The sequence below is a fragment of the Phodopus roborovskii genome, unplaced genomic scaffold (genome assembly GCF_943737965.1).
Source record: "Phodopus roborovskii unplaced genomic scaffold, PHOROB, whole genome shotgun sequence".
Classification (NCBI taxonomy): domain Eukaryota; kingdom Metazoa; phylum Chordata; class Mammalia; order Rodentia; family Cricetidae; genus Phodopus; species Phodopus roborovskii.
The window spans coordinates 13,042,665-13,057,746 of record NW_026126469.1 but is presented as its reverse complement, the minus strand read 5'-3'; the positions used below and the strand labels follow the sequence as shown (position 1 = coordinate 13,057,746).

The window sequence follows — 15,082 nt, the reverse complement described above, 5'->3', positions numbered from 1 at the left end:
ATGGCTTGCCGCTAAGGGAAAGCTGGTTTCTAGCAGGGTCAGAGGAGTCACAGCATCTTAATACACCTCAGCCTATTTCAGTGTGTGTGTGGATGATAGGGGTGGGGAGGCCTCACCTTGCTATTCCTCAGATAGGAAAACTCTACTCTGAGGAGAGTTACCTTCCTTAATGGCATAAATTAGAAATGAATTCTAATAAATTATCAATCCCATGAATTAGAATGGAACCTCTAGTTATATATAAAGCAGGGTTGCTCCCCAATAATCTGTAATCCAAGACAATGGGAAATCTTAAACTATGGATCGTGTGTAAACATGTAGGGGGGCTTCGAGATGTCAGGATTATTTTTAAATGATTTTATGGCACTGGAATAATTTCTGCCTAATAAGTATGTCAAGCTGGATATAATCCACTTATTCCTTTTCACATGTAACTGATAAACTACAACTTCCAATTAAAATCTATGTTATTCTCATCACGTACATTTTCAGAATATTCTAACAACTTGAGGCCCAGTTTGAGTCACTCTTTAGCTCATGAAATGAAAGTACTTTCCAATTATGCTAGTTAATATCTTGGAACAGACAGATGGACCACATTAGGACTATACATACAATGTGGTCACTGGTGGCAAGGCTAGAATTAAAGTGACTGTTAATGAGTAAGAGATCATGGTTTCCCTAACAATTTGACTGCACTTCTTAATTCCAATAAACTGTGGAAGAAAGGACTACAAAGGAAAAAAAAAAAAAAATCTATGTTAACCAACATGGAGTCTCTAAAACATTTCAACTAATTAACATAGAATTTTCCTTGGCTATCCACATGTGCTTTCAACTTATAAGGAACAAGTATTCCCAATGTATTGCCAATGATGAATATAAAGAAATGCATGGCCTTATTAATTGACCTTTACTATAGTATTAATGGAAACATTTACACTGATAGACTATGTCAAGTTTTTAGATTACTCTCATGAGTACTATATCTGAGAAAGCACTTTGAAAAGAAAGGAAATGAAAAGAAAAGAGAAGGTGCAGGAAGAATGGCAGGTTTGTACTCCCAGCACTCAGGGGCACATGAGGAAAGACTCAACGTTCAGGCAGTATGAGATTCCATATAAGAGCAGTAACAATACTGAACAGAAAACAAAGTCTATAATAATACTACATGGGATTATGCTTTGGAGAAATTATTTTTCAGTATTACAGGTAGAAATAGAAACAAATATACATGTATCTAAATGATATGTACAAGCTTCTTGGTTTCTATATTTCTTAAACTTTTTGTAATGTATTTATTTCTTCTACCTCAGAAATTTAATTTCAGATTTTTTTACATACAATGTTTTAAATCCACTTATTTTGATAGCATATATTGCTAATCTTCAAAAGTGAAGACAGGCCCAGTCTTATTAACAGTTCAAAGGGTTAACAATCACCTAAATATGGTTTCTTTTTAATGATTTTTTTAAATATCAAAACGACTGGACTGAAGCATATTCAATCATTGATAAGTGGCCTTAAGTCTTCTCACTGCAGAGGCTGAATTGGTATTTACAAAGTATGATTAGCGCTTTGCCTGGGAAAGAAGATCATAGGACGTATACATGTGTACACATAGAGAGGTATGCTGTCAAACATGCTGATGGGCATGGAATTCCAGAGTTTACTGAGTTTTCTAACAGCTTCCAAATACATAATTTCATTTGTATAGGAATATTATTCTTCTATATCAACTGCATTTCCATTCAAGGACTTCCTCTGAGTTCACTGCATCACTATAAAGCAAGCTGAAGCAGTTACAAATGTGAACATCTTTGTAAATCAGTAACCAGAATGGCACTGCAGAAAACACTTCCAACCTGGCCAAGTTCAGCAGATGGATGGAACCTTTGATCCTTCTCTAACCTACTCCAAATGAAGCAACAATACTAACCATCTAGCTCACCTTAAGACATACATGGGAAAACATTGACAACTGAACTTTAATGTCTCTACTTCTCAAACTTTCCTTCACTGACACATTCACTTTCAGTCACCAGGCATTTCCATAAATTGCAAAATCTTGAGGGCAGGGACTCTGTGGGTGTTATCTCTACCAGTGTTCTATACAATGTATGAACCCAGCAAAAGTAAAAGATTATGATTACATGCAAAACTTTGAAAGTACTGAGAAAGATCAGTAACTAGAAGGCACCCCATGTAATCCAGCTAATAAAATCAGAGTAAGGGCAGACTATTCCAAAGACAGAAGAGGAGGAGCTCCCAGTATCCACACAGGCAATGAGTGACACAACAGTTGAAAAACGTGAGAACTAAGAAAGGCAGCATAACAGAAAGCAGTCGAGGCAAGCACCTCTAGCAGCATGGATCCCTGGCAGAAGCAAGGGAAATAAAAGCCTCGTCCAAAGGATAAGCCCTGAAGACCTGGTGAAGGGACCAATCTCAGAACAAGTCCATAACAGTCACATATTCGAATCCTACTGAAGTGATGGGTCAGAAATGTACCACCCATTCTGTCATACTATGTAACTTCAAGGTCCATGAGTAGGCTCCTTCTTGAGACCGGGGGCTTGAAAAGAGAATACACCCAGAAGTCAGGTGTCTGAATATAACCTGCCACCACCCCAAAGTGAAATGCTGCCCTAAGTAGGCAGTGATAATTTGAAAAGAGCAAACTCAAAGAAACAGTTGAGAACATTACCCTGCCTACAGAAAATGTTCTGCCAAGTATACCTCTGGAAAAGTATTAATGTCTAGAATATATAAAGAGTGACAAATAATAAATAACAAAAAGGCTAGCAGTATAATTTAGTTGGTAGAGTGCTTTCCCAGCATTCACAAAGCCCTGCATTCTATCCACTGCACACATCTATAATCCAAGCACAAAAATAGGGGTAGGATCATCAAAAATCTCAAGGTCATCTTATGCTTCATCATGAGTTTAAGGAAAGCCTGGGCTACACAAGACCACATCTAAACACATAAGCAAATACAAGGAAACCAAAAGTCAACCAGTCAATAAATGGACCAGTGAACCTGTGAGCTAAATAGATGCCTTTAAAAAAAAAAAAAAAAAAAAACAAATGATGCAATAGTTGAAAAATGGTTGACTATTCTTAGCCATCAGGCATATAAAGTAACAGTTTTCTGAGATCCCATCTCACCTCTGTCAGAATAGCTATCATGAAGAGAATAAATGACAACAAAGGCTGGTAAAGATGGGGGACAAGAAATAATCTTATGTCACTGTGTCAATAAGAATGTAAACCTGCTCCTTCATGTTCTTTGCTGCTCTATTCATAAGAACCCAAAATTGAAAACAGCCTAATGTCCATCAACTGATGAGTGGATAATGGAAATATGGTACATTTACACAATTGAACATTAGTGAACAATTTAAAATACAACAAAACTATGAAATTTGTAGGTAAATGAATGGAGCTAGAAAAATTCATCCTGAGATTCATAAGCCAGACCCAAAAGGACAAATGTTGTAAATTTTCTGTTATATGTGAATACTAGCATTTCAGCCTTCAATAAGCATGATAAAATCTACATAATAACAAAGGTTAGGTACTGAGTAAGTGACAAGGAGGGAAGGGAGGGTTCCCCAATAAAAGGAAAATAGCATACAGGACAGATGCAGTGAGGGGTATGACTCCAATAGGAGGATTAAATGGGAAGGAGGATGCATGACAGGGGTAAGGAATATGAAGAAGGATAAGTAACAGTAAGAGTCATTTGAGGGGTCATTTGGAAATCTACTACACACATATGAAGAAATATGAATGGGATCACAAAAAAAAAAAAAGGAAGACAATGTCTCAACTAGACATCTTTCACTACCAAGTAAAACGTTGAGTGCCAGAATTGAGTTATATCTAGTTGAGCCAATGGCCAAATGGGAGAAGAAACTGTGATTAGAATAGTATATGAAAAATTGATTCATTAAGAAAAAGAGTGTAAACCGGGTGTTGGTGGCACATGCCTTTAATCCCAGCACTTGGAAGGCAGAGGCAAGCGGATCTCTGTGAGTTCAAGACCAGCCTAGTGTACAAAGCAAGTTCCAGGACTGGCTCCAAAGCTACAGAGAAACCCTGTCTCGAAAAACTAAAAGAAAAAGAAACAGAAAAAAAGAAAGAAACGAAGGAAGGAAGGAAGAAAAAAAAGAAAGAGATTGCAACAGTGTATGAATAACCAGTGGCTATCCTTCATGAAACTAAAATCAGAACTGCTTTACAATGCAGCTATACCATTTCTGTGTTTTAAACCAAAAAACTCTTAAGTTAACATGTAAAAATTGATTTCAAGAGAAAGTTAAAGAAAAACAAATGACATTTCTCTAGAGTCAGTTTTCTCTTGAAACATATAATGGCTTCCTCTTTTATTTTCTGTCTATCTCTCTCTCTCTCTCTCCTACAAGACTGACCCCAACTAACAATCTGAGCAACAGTAGAAAAGCTACCATAAATGCCCTTCCCTGAAAATGAGATTGATGACTAACTTATTCACCATCATAGAGCCCTCATCTAGTAGCTGATGGAAGCAGAGGCAGACACCCACAGCTAAACAATAGGCCCCTAGACTGATAACTGGGAAACCAGCATTGGACTGACTTGGACCCCCTGAACATGGGTCTCAGTCAGAAGGCCTGGGCAGTCTAAGGGACCTCTGACAGTGGAACCAGGATGTATCCCTGGTGCACGAAAAGGACTTTGGGAGCACATTCCCCAAGGAGGGTTACTCCCTTAACCTAAAGGCAGGAGGGAGGGCCTAGTCCCTTCTCCAAATGACTTGATAGATTTTGTTGACCCCTTCTGGAAGGCATCACCTTCCCTGTGGAGTAGGGGGGGGGGGAATAAGATGGGAGGGTGGCCGGGGAGGCATGGGAGGGAGGGATGGAGAGGGAGCTGGGATCGATATGTAAAATAAGAAAAAATAAATAAATAACAGATGAGGAACATAAACCTGCTCAGAATCTCCTGAAGCTCAGTGTCCTGGAGTATAGAAGTCCAGGAATCCCAGCAGTGTGGTGAGCTGCGCAGACCCTGTGTACACTAGCATATGCACTGGCAACCCCCAATATCCCCAGGGCTGTTTTTATAAGAAACCTCTGATATATAGGGCAGACTCCACTATAAGCCAACCAAAAACTGTCCTTTCTGGTTTTCTTTCTATTCCTCTTCTTCAATCACGAACTTGTTTCTTCTTAGGTTTTCTCATCATTTGCCCGTACAAACAAATCTGCTGCAACAGCTTTACCTCTTCAGATACTACCTTGTCTCCCAGTTCTCCCTGCAGCAACTGTGGGGCTTTCTACACAGTTACAGAACTACAATTCATGCAAATAGCACCCCATCCATTCTCTTCTTGATAATCAGAAAGTAGAAACTTCATTTCTTTAATTATCAACAACTTAGAAAAATTGTCAATGGTTAGAATTCCAGCCTAAAGTAAACAAATGCAAGGTCTTAAAAATAGTATTTAAGAAATCTTTTCTTAGTCATTAATAGTGTCAGATTACGATCATCTCAGTTTTCTACCAATAAAGAAATAAATTACATAAAATGTTTTAACGTATTGGTTTAAAAAGCACGTTCAAAACATGCTTGCCGCTTATAAGCCAAGTCTTCTCTTTTTTTTTTTTTCTTCAAGTCTTCTCTTTAAGCATGTTTTAAGGATATATCTTTTTTTATTACCTTTTGTAGTAGACAGAGAAGTGTCCTCTCACATCTGCTCTACAAGCATGTACAGACATAAAAACATACCAAAGTGCAAATAGAAATTCTGTTTATTTGTCCAACAAATGAACTCATTCTCAAATTTTAGCCAAATACCAAGCATCTAACATCCTTTTATTTACATGTTATACTGGTAAGAAAAGACTTAATAAGATTCAAAAGAGAAAGGTAACATTTCCCTAAACTAATACTGCTCAAAAGTTTAATTAAACTACATTCTCTAAGTAAGAATTCCTCCTTTCACTACATTGTAGCTACAGAGTGAATATATGCATATGCATATATATGTGTGTGTGTGTGTGTGTGTGTGTGTGTATGTATTTGCATGTATGTACATGTGTGTATGTGTGTGTATGTGTGCACTAATCGATCTATACAACACAAGCCAGAACTATAAAAATGCCTACACTACTAATGCATTCACTAGAGACTATTTCTTTCAATCCCCCTTTTATGAAATGGTAGAATTTTATGTACTGTACTATTTCATGTATACTATAAGCAGCAGAGGGAATATTCACTGATTCCTTTAAGAGAGAGGTTTGGCATTATGTTTCCTTTCATTCACTCAATGAGGATATTCCAAACATAGTTTGTACTGGGAATGTATGGTAGACAGCCACAAATTGACATTTATAAGACACGTGTTTATATCTCCTAATCATCTAAAGGACCAAGCTATACTGACAAGATCATTTGTGAAGAAACTGAAACAAAAAGAAGTGACAAGCAAGATCACCCAGCAAACAAACAAACTTAATTAACTAAATTCACCTCTTCTGGTATCAAGTATTAGTGTGCTAAAATTTGAACTGAGATAAACAATGTGCATTTCAGAATGACAGAAAGGTGTGGTAGTATTAAATACTAGTTAGAATAATACAAACATATGTGTGGTGTTTTAGAATGAAGAAGGAAATTAAATCTCAGGAAAGATGGTATGTATATGTATTCATACAATGGTTTCTAAACTCCCCCAAAAGAACAGATGGGAGGTAATTTATTTTCACAAAGTCTTTTGGAATAGGCCTCTACTACCAATGAGACTCAGTCTCAATTCTCTCTGGAAAAGCAATAAGGTTAAGTCATGTGCAGTGCTCTGTAAGGAGATCTACAGCAAAAACATCGTGGTAATTTTTTACTGGAGCAGAAAAATCAAGGGAAAGAGTCAAAGTCCCTTAGCGGACCTTACAAAACCCCCTACACACACACACACACACACACACACACACACACACATCTTCCAGGTCCTCCATTTCATATCAAAGAGCTCCCTTCAGGGTAGAGAGAGTACTAAAAAATTTTAGACTAATATGTCTAAGAAAGCTGTTCTCAATATGTGGGTCAAACAACCCTTTCACTGGGGTCATATAAGATCATGTCAAACCACAGATATTTACATTAGGATTTACAACAGTAACAAAACTGCAGTTTTGAAGTAGCAATGAAAATAATTTTATGGTTGGAGGTCACCACAACATGAGGAGCTATATTAAAGGGTCGCAATTAGTAAGGTTGAGAACCACTGGTCTAAAAGATATATCACATGTGCATGTATGTATGTACATATGTATGAATACTCATGCACACACACACACACACACACCAAGATGACTTCAGTATCACCAGCACTAACATTTAACACAACCCCACCCCACCTGGACAACCACTGGTTGAAACAGAACTGTTAAGAGACCTTCAGCAGCTGTTCTCTTCAACATCTGACCAATTATGAACCTCATAATAGCAAATAAAATTCTGGATAATTGGTTTCTCTGACAAATGACATGAGACAGTTGAAAACAAAGGAATATCTAAGTGATATTTGAGCAATTGCTGTGCTGTGGAATGGAGGGTGATTGAAGTCATAATACTCTCTTTTAGGCCCTGAGAGTCCCTTTACATAAAATTAAGTAATTCAAACTACATTATGATAGAAAGAAGGGAACAAGTAATTTTGACAGGTGCTGAACAGGTGAAATGTACAAATGCTCCATCTTCCAATATTAGTCTCAGGTGAAAAGAGCAATGTCGGGAATACTATTTTTCTGACCAAGGCTACAAATCCCATTCTTTACAATATTGTTCCGTCTGCCAAGAAGATAGACGTTCCTTTCTGGTCAAGAGATCCATAATATAGGGGTGTTGTGTGTGTGTGTATTTATTTATGTACATGCATACATACATATACAAACATACATACATACAATATAACATGTCAATCACATATATCTATAGTTCAGTAACACATGATCCATGGTATGTTGTGGGATATTTGTGCACTGTGTGAAGACATATTGCTGTGATTGGTTTAATAAAGAGCTAACAGCCAATAGCTAAGTAAGAGGTACAGGTGGGACTTCTGGGCAAAGAAAAAGGAAATAGGACATGAATAAAGGTGTGAGAGAGAGACGCCAACAAGACATGGAGTGAGTCGAACATAGCAAATGAAAGGTAGAAAGTCACATGATAAAATGAAGATTTATAGAAATGGGTTAATTTAAGTTTTAAAAGCTAGTTAGGAGCAAACCTAAGCTATAGGCTGAGCTTCCCTACTTAATAATAAGTCTCCACGTCATTATTTGTGAGCTGGCGGCCCAAATAAAAAACCGTCTACATTTGTATGTCATCATCCTCTACTGAATTACTCATAAAATACAAAAAGACTTCTAAAATTTTTGTCAAAATCAGAAAAGATAAAAACTTTTATTTCTGTATATTCGTGTATACTGAAAGATCAAGTACTATTAACCAATAATAAAAGAGAATACTGGTGCTGCAGAAGTAGTTCAGTGATTAGAGTGTGCTTATTGCACTTGTGTAAGACACAGCTTCTATTCCCAGCACCCATGCTGCAGCCCACAATTGTCTATTAGTCCAGTTCTAGGGGATCCAGTGTTTCTTCTGGTCTCTGTGGGTACCAGGAATGGAGACAGTACATAAACATACAAAACACTCAGGTGTGAAAATTTTTAAAAGGCTAAAATAAAAAGCTAATTAATGATCCCTATACTTAGTAGTTTGATTTCTCATCTTCATTTGTCTGGTTGTTGCATATATGGAACAAAGAGAAAAGAAAGACCTGGCACGTGTGGAAAAGCTCAGACATTATTATATGTGATAGAGAACCCTGTCCATTTGCTGAATGCACCCACTACTACTGGGTAAAAAATTCATAATCAGCTTTCAATATCCTGTTTCAAACGCTACATTTTTAATGATCTAAACTTATACTAACACATCTAGCTCACTCACAAGCATCCATCTAACACACTTGCTCTTTTTCAGTGCTATATCAGCGTGAGGGTTATATGATGGTACTGTAGCACTAATTCCTGACACAAATATCTTTCATCTGAGTCTACAGGATATGTTGTAAGTCCTCAAACAGAGGGAATATGTTATGGGTCATTTTATTTCCACTCTTGATAACAGTGCCTGGACAGTGATTTTTAAATAGAGAATGAGGATTTCATTACACACACACACACACACACACACACAGAGAGAGAGAGAGAGATCTCCATCAAGCATACTGATACACTCACATTTTCCGCCTTATTCAAAGCAGGGATAAAACACTGCAAATCTAGCAACACTTCTTCACGCAATAGCGAATTCCATCAACACCAATTCAGTATGCTGTATCTGACAGAATCCTAGGACACCTAAAGAGAGGGTCTACTCAAACAGGTGATCCATTGTTGGTCTCCTTGTACCATAATAAAAAATATCACTGAATGCATTAAAAAACTGATCATGAAAGAGTGATGCTGCCCAAATGTAGAACTGGTGTGTGTGTGTGTGTGTGTGTGTGTGTGTGTGTGTGTGTGTGTGTTAAGGCAAGCATCAAGAAGATTTAGAATGTATGTGGTACTTTGAAGCAAAGAATGCAATATGTGCTAAGATACTGATAGGAATTTGAAGAAGAATTTAGAACCAGTTGCTTGATTCACTGGTTTGAAAAATCTATCCTATGCCCTCAGAAGTTGCCAAATACTGTTAACATTAGAAAATATTAGTAAAGAAAAGAGAATAAAAATAAAAAGAACTCAAGGATGACAAGACAAAAACATAAAGGAAAAGAATCTTTAATAATAAGGACAACAGATAGAAAACTACTTTGATATTAAAAGGTTCTACAATAGCATCTTCTGCAAGGTCCTTCCAAATGTGTAACTAAGAGTCCCACCTCACTTAGAGCACCAATACACCAAGTATCAGAAACCTTTAATCCCAAAGAAATGTCAAGAATAAGGGTACTGGATGACAGAATGCATTCCAGTATTTCTAAATTCTGTCACTATTCAGAAAAAAATGAAATAACTTTATCACCTCATCCAAATTTTAATTAACAGTGATAATCACAAGAAGTTTCAGTAGTTGTCAAATCCTGGCTTACCCTGTTCAATCCAAGATATATATGGTTTCTCTGTGTAACAGCCCTGGCTCTCCTGGACTCATTTCATAGACCAGGCTGGCCTCAACTTCACACAGATCTGCCTGCCTCTGCCTCTGCCTCCCAAGTGCTGGAATTAAAGGCATGCACCACAATAATTTATATTCATAAATACTTCTGTTGCATGAAGCCTTCTTCCTCTCAAGCCAATTTGTTATGCACCTAAGTAAAACAGTTTTCAGAAAAACATAACCACTGGCTGCAATGGGTACTCTGAACAGTGGGGTCTCAAAGGCATTCACATTTCCTACATCACCAGCACCACAAAGCCTACTGTTTTATACGCCACACAGATGTCCATTTTTGTAGTTTATCATACAGGCCAATGCTCAGGGCAAGTATTCTTTGTGGTAAAAGCAGAGCCCAACAGTGATCTTGGAGAGCCTTAGATAATACTCTGACTACAATAGAAAGAAATGTCTGACTTTTCAACTTAAGTTGAATTTTTAGAATGCTTCAGAAAAACTGTAGGATTACAATGTAACTGAATCCCTTCTCTTTAGGAACATTTCTTTTCACAAATTATTTTCCATAAAGGAGATACTTATAATCCTTTCAAATAATTTTATAATAAACTGTGTTTTAACAGATCTATATTAAGATGTGTTCTTACTGCAATTTAAATATTTAAACATAAGGCAACAAGTACTTAGGGGAATCAGATTCAGCAGAGGGGTTTACTGATTCAGTATATACTATTCCACTACAGCTTCAGTGTTTTATGAAAAGTAAAAAAATCTTTCTGATTTTTTGAAGCAACAAATGTAAAATACTAAGAAGTATATTCTTATCATCAGAAAAGAAATTAAAGTCAGTACTGTTTATTAGCATAAAATATGGAAACAAATTCATGTTATAATTTAAATAAAATATAAAATTATAGAATGGAAAGATAATACACATGGGTTTGAACATGTGCACATGCATGCACACAGACACACAACAAATATACAGACTCATATAAACACAAGACACAATCACACACACACACACACACACACAGCATACTAGGCTAAGCATAGGAGAGATATTTCAAAAAGTAAAACAATTTATCTAATCCCAACATTTTTACTATTATGTAAATTATCAAAGTAAATTTCTGAATCACTGGTTTGGGATTTTTTTTCCCTTCTAATTCAAAGCTAAGTGTAAAACCAGTAACTTAAACCACTTACTTGGCAAGCAGAACTATAGCTAACCACAGACACAGCAGATTATAGGCCAGCAGTTCTGAAAATGCTGAGATGATACAAGTCATCAAATCAGAAGTACTACTTTAATATCGCAGGCCATCTACTTCATTATCAAGACCACAGAGTGAATTGGGTAAGGGAACTAAAAGAGAAAAACGCTGAGTCAGGAATTTCCATCAGATGGAAAATGACTGGGGCTCAGAGCAGCAGAGAAAACTCTGGGGGGAAGCAGCAGGCAGGATAGAAGAATTGAAGAATTGTTACTCATACTAGTAAAGCCTTTTTTTTTTTTTTAAGAGAACTTTCCATGAGTGAACTTGCCTTTATGAGTTCAGAAAAACACAACTCCATAAATTTCCTTTGTTGCAGAAATGACCCTAAATCTTTTCACAATAATAACAAACCAAAACTACATGACATTTCAGATCCTGTCTGCTCTCAGAAAATGCAGACTCACAGATGGATAGAAATACTCCATGAACAACAGCATCAGGTTGGTTTCTCCTGGCGGGAACACCACAGTCTGAGATGAGTTGAAGCAGATCACCAAACTGATGGCTGAGCTCTGTCTTCTTACAGTCCGTCCACCCAGTAGTCACAAGGGCTCCTTTAATACTGCTGGGATGTGTATTCTACATGGCCCAACATTGGGCAGACAGACACCAGGGGAGAGCTCATTTGAAGACCAAAGGCTGAAGGTTCCTCTGAAGTGTAATTTATCTCTGACTAGAGACACAATTTGTCTCACACTATACTAATCACGATATCGCAGTTAATAAGGATCAGGATAAACAAATAGGCCAAATAGATGTTTATTTAGGGAGAAATAACTTACAACCTAGACAGTTGAACACCAGGAAATTCAACCCGATCCTTTCTTGTCCGAGTCATGCCAGAAAGAGAGCCTTTCCTGGCTCCCCTCCGACCTCCTTCCACAGGTCCCTCCGCCCATGGCTCCACCCCCCAATGGGCGTGGTCAGTGCCACAGAAGGACTATCTCACTACAATTTTTCTTTTAGTCTAAAGAAAAGATTTAGGCTTAATACAAAACTATATACAAAACAGGGAATAACAAGTGTGCTCTAAGAAAAGGAAAATCGAGAACAAAATGACCTACATATCTAGTCCTAGGGTGAGGGCAATATGGAGTTTACAATAGAGTTGTCCTAAGCTGGAAAACGTAAGTCTAGCACCTAATATATCTAACTAGGAAGAGAGAATAATAGTTGTGATAGTTTAATCTTCAACCTCATTAAGACCTGAGAAGGAAATTAACAATACTAGAGTAGACAGGAAATGCGGATGGACAACTTCCAAAAGGTGCAGCAAGGACAGAAATAGCAAGCCACCTGAACAGTCACCTGAGGTCTCACAGCCATGTTGGTACACCCAGATTTGGCTAAGGCCAAGAGAACTTGACAGACCACAACAACAGCAGGGAGGTAGAATGGCTGTCTTATCCTGACTTGGCAAGGTCAAGCAGTCTTTTATATTTGTTTCCTGCAAGCACATAGGACTGCATGTCCAAATCAGTGGTCAAGGTGGGGGCAAAGAATTGCCCAACAGGCCATAGCTGAGGCGAGATTGAACTCCAGCAGGAGCAATAACAACGTGGTTCTATTTCAGCCAGAGTTAATTATCATCAAAGTTTTAAAACAGTTCTCAGTTCCATGAACCATGTTTCCAGTGATAAACTGTCACATGCAACTGGTGGTAGGTACTAAATAGTTATATATAGTATACTATATATACTACATATGGAATATAGCATAATTTCATTATCAAAAAAATTTTCTAGATAATAATTAGATCTGGACAAATGGGACAGTGCTCATATAGATAAATGGATCACTCGAACCCAGATTAGACTCTACAACATTAAATATCTAAAAGCAACACCACCTTTAAGTGAACACATGTGCACAAGTGTGCAGATATGTGTATGAGTGTATCCACATACATGTGGAAGTATACCTGTTTTAATCAATATTTCTAAATCACTTTGCAATCACAAACAATGAAGGGTCTTGAGCACATTAGTATTCTTGTGTTAGCCACCAATTTAGCTTCAGATGCTTGTATCATCCTGTGATCTCTCCTGTCTCTTGTCTCTTAGCTTGGCAATGATAGTAGTTTTGGTAAGTTCAGAAGGATAAGAAGGAAGACAGTCATTCTGCATTTATGAGGCAACCACTGTGCAGATACAACTACAAAGCTAAAGTAAACAATGTCCAAGTAGAAAAGAAAGCAGGCCCATGGTTAATAGGGCTCACTCAACAAGGCTCTCATCCTACTCCAATCAAGTCATACCGTGGACCTTGAAATCAGATTAGCAAATGTGTATGTATATTCATGCATGCCTTGAAAATCAAACTGATCACAACTGAAAAACATTCTCCTAAATGTTACTGTCTTCCCTGCGTTCCTTACATAAAATTACATTTTATGTGGTTGATCTACTTTATAACAAACAATCCAGGAATATTTGAACTTAACTAAATTATTTTATCATAAAAAATTACTAAAATGGAAGCACCTCTGCTTCAAAATGTTCATTATTTTCAAATCAACATAAAATTTTCTAATCATCTTTATAAAAGATGGAGCTTTCATCCATTTCTGTGGTACACTGTAAACACTGTGGTTCTGTGAGGCACTCAGTGGATACACACTGCACAAGGAAGCAGAAAGGAGTAACCATGGCCAGCTCTAGGAGTGTCTAATTGAATATTCTGATAACACATAAGTGTAAACACACATTGACTCGTCTGTGACATGAGAGAAGTAGCCATCAATAAGTATTTAAGCAGGGCAAAGCTTTGGTGTTTTAAAGGATTCATTCTACAGAGACAGTCACATTGTCTAGAAAACAAGAGGCAATTGTTAGCCACAGGGCATCCTCAAAAGAAAACCAGAGAATATAAGCAATACCATATACAAGTTTTTTTTAAAGCATTTTCCTCTAAGATTATCCAGATAATAAGAATTTATTTATCCTACTTTGAGTTCATGGATCCACCCATCTGTTTCACTCTCTGAGGAGCATTGATTGCCCTGGCACTCTAATGGCCTCATATGGTTTGGCAGCTAGTTCTCTGTTTGCCTTAGCCTAGAAAGAAAAGCCACTCATCTCCTTAAATCTCCGTAGAATAAACCTAGTGGTGCTCATTAAAACCCAAAAGATCACATCCAACCCAACTTACCAGGGGAAAAAAGCCCTATTGGGCTGTGGCTTCATAGAACAAGAGAGTTTCCTTAAGTAATAGCTCCTACAACACATGTTTATCCTGAGCCAGACTGTACACTCTCAACTTCTCTTCTGGAAATGCATGCTTGGTTAATATGTTTTCCCCAATTATCATTAATAAATCAATTTCATTAAAAATAAGTAACCAATACTAAAAACTTCCAACTTTATTGCTGATATAGATGACAAGATAAGCAAACAAAGTGAAATATCCCTTAAAAAGTTTCCTATAAATTGTAAAACTCAAAATTTCACTTTGGTAACTCCTTCAGAATCTACATAAATTTCCAGTAACCTTGAAGTATGTAAAATAAAAATTAGGTCAGAGACACATGAGCAAGTCTTGAGATTCCCACAAGTTTACTCTGACATATCATCACATCTCAGAAACGGGTCGTGTCCATGGATAAGGAATGCACCCAGAAGATACCCAGAG

The 15,082-nt window shown here is 37.2% G+C and overlaps 1 protein-coding gene across 2 annotated transcripts in view; it reads right to left on the bottom strand.

Moving 5' to 3' along the window:
* Positions 1-15,082, bottom strand: part of Ccdc50 (coiled-coil domain containing 50) — a 67,462-nt gene that overhangs the window by 37,291 nt on the left and 15,089 nt on the right. The window lies entirely within an intron of this gene.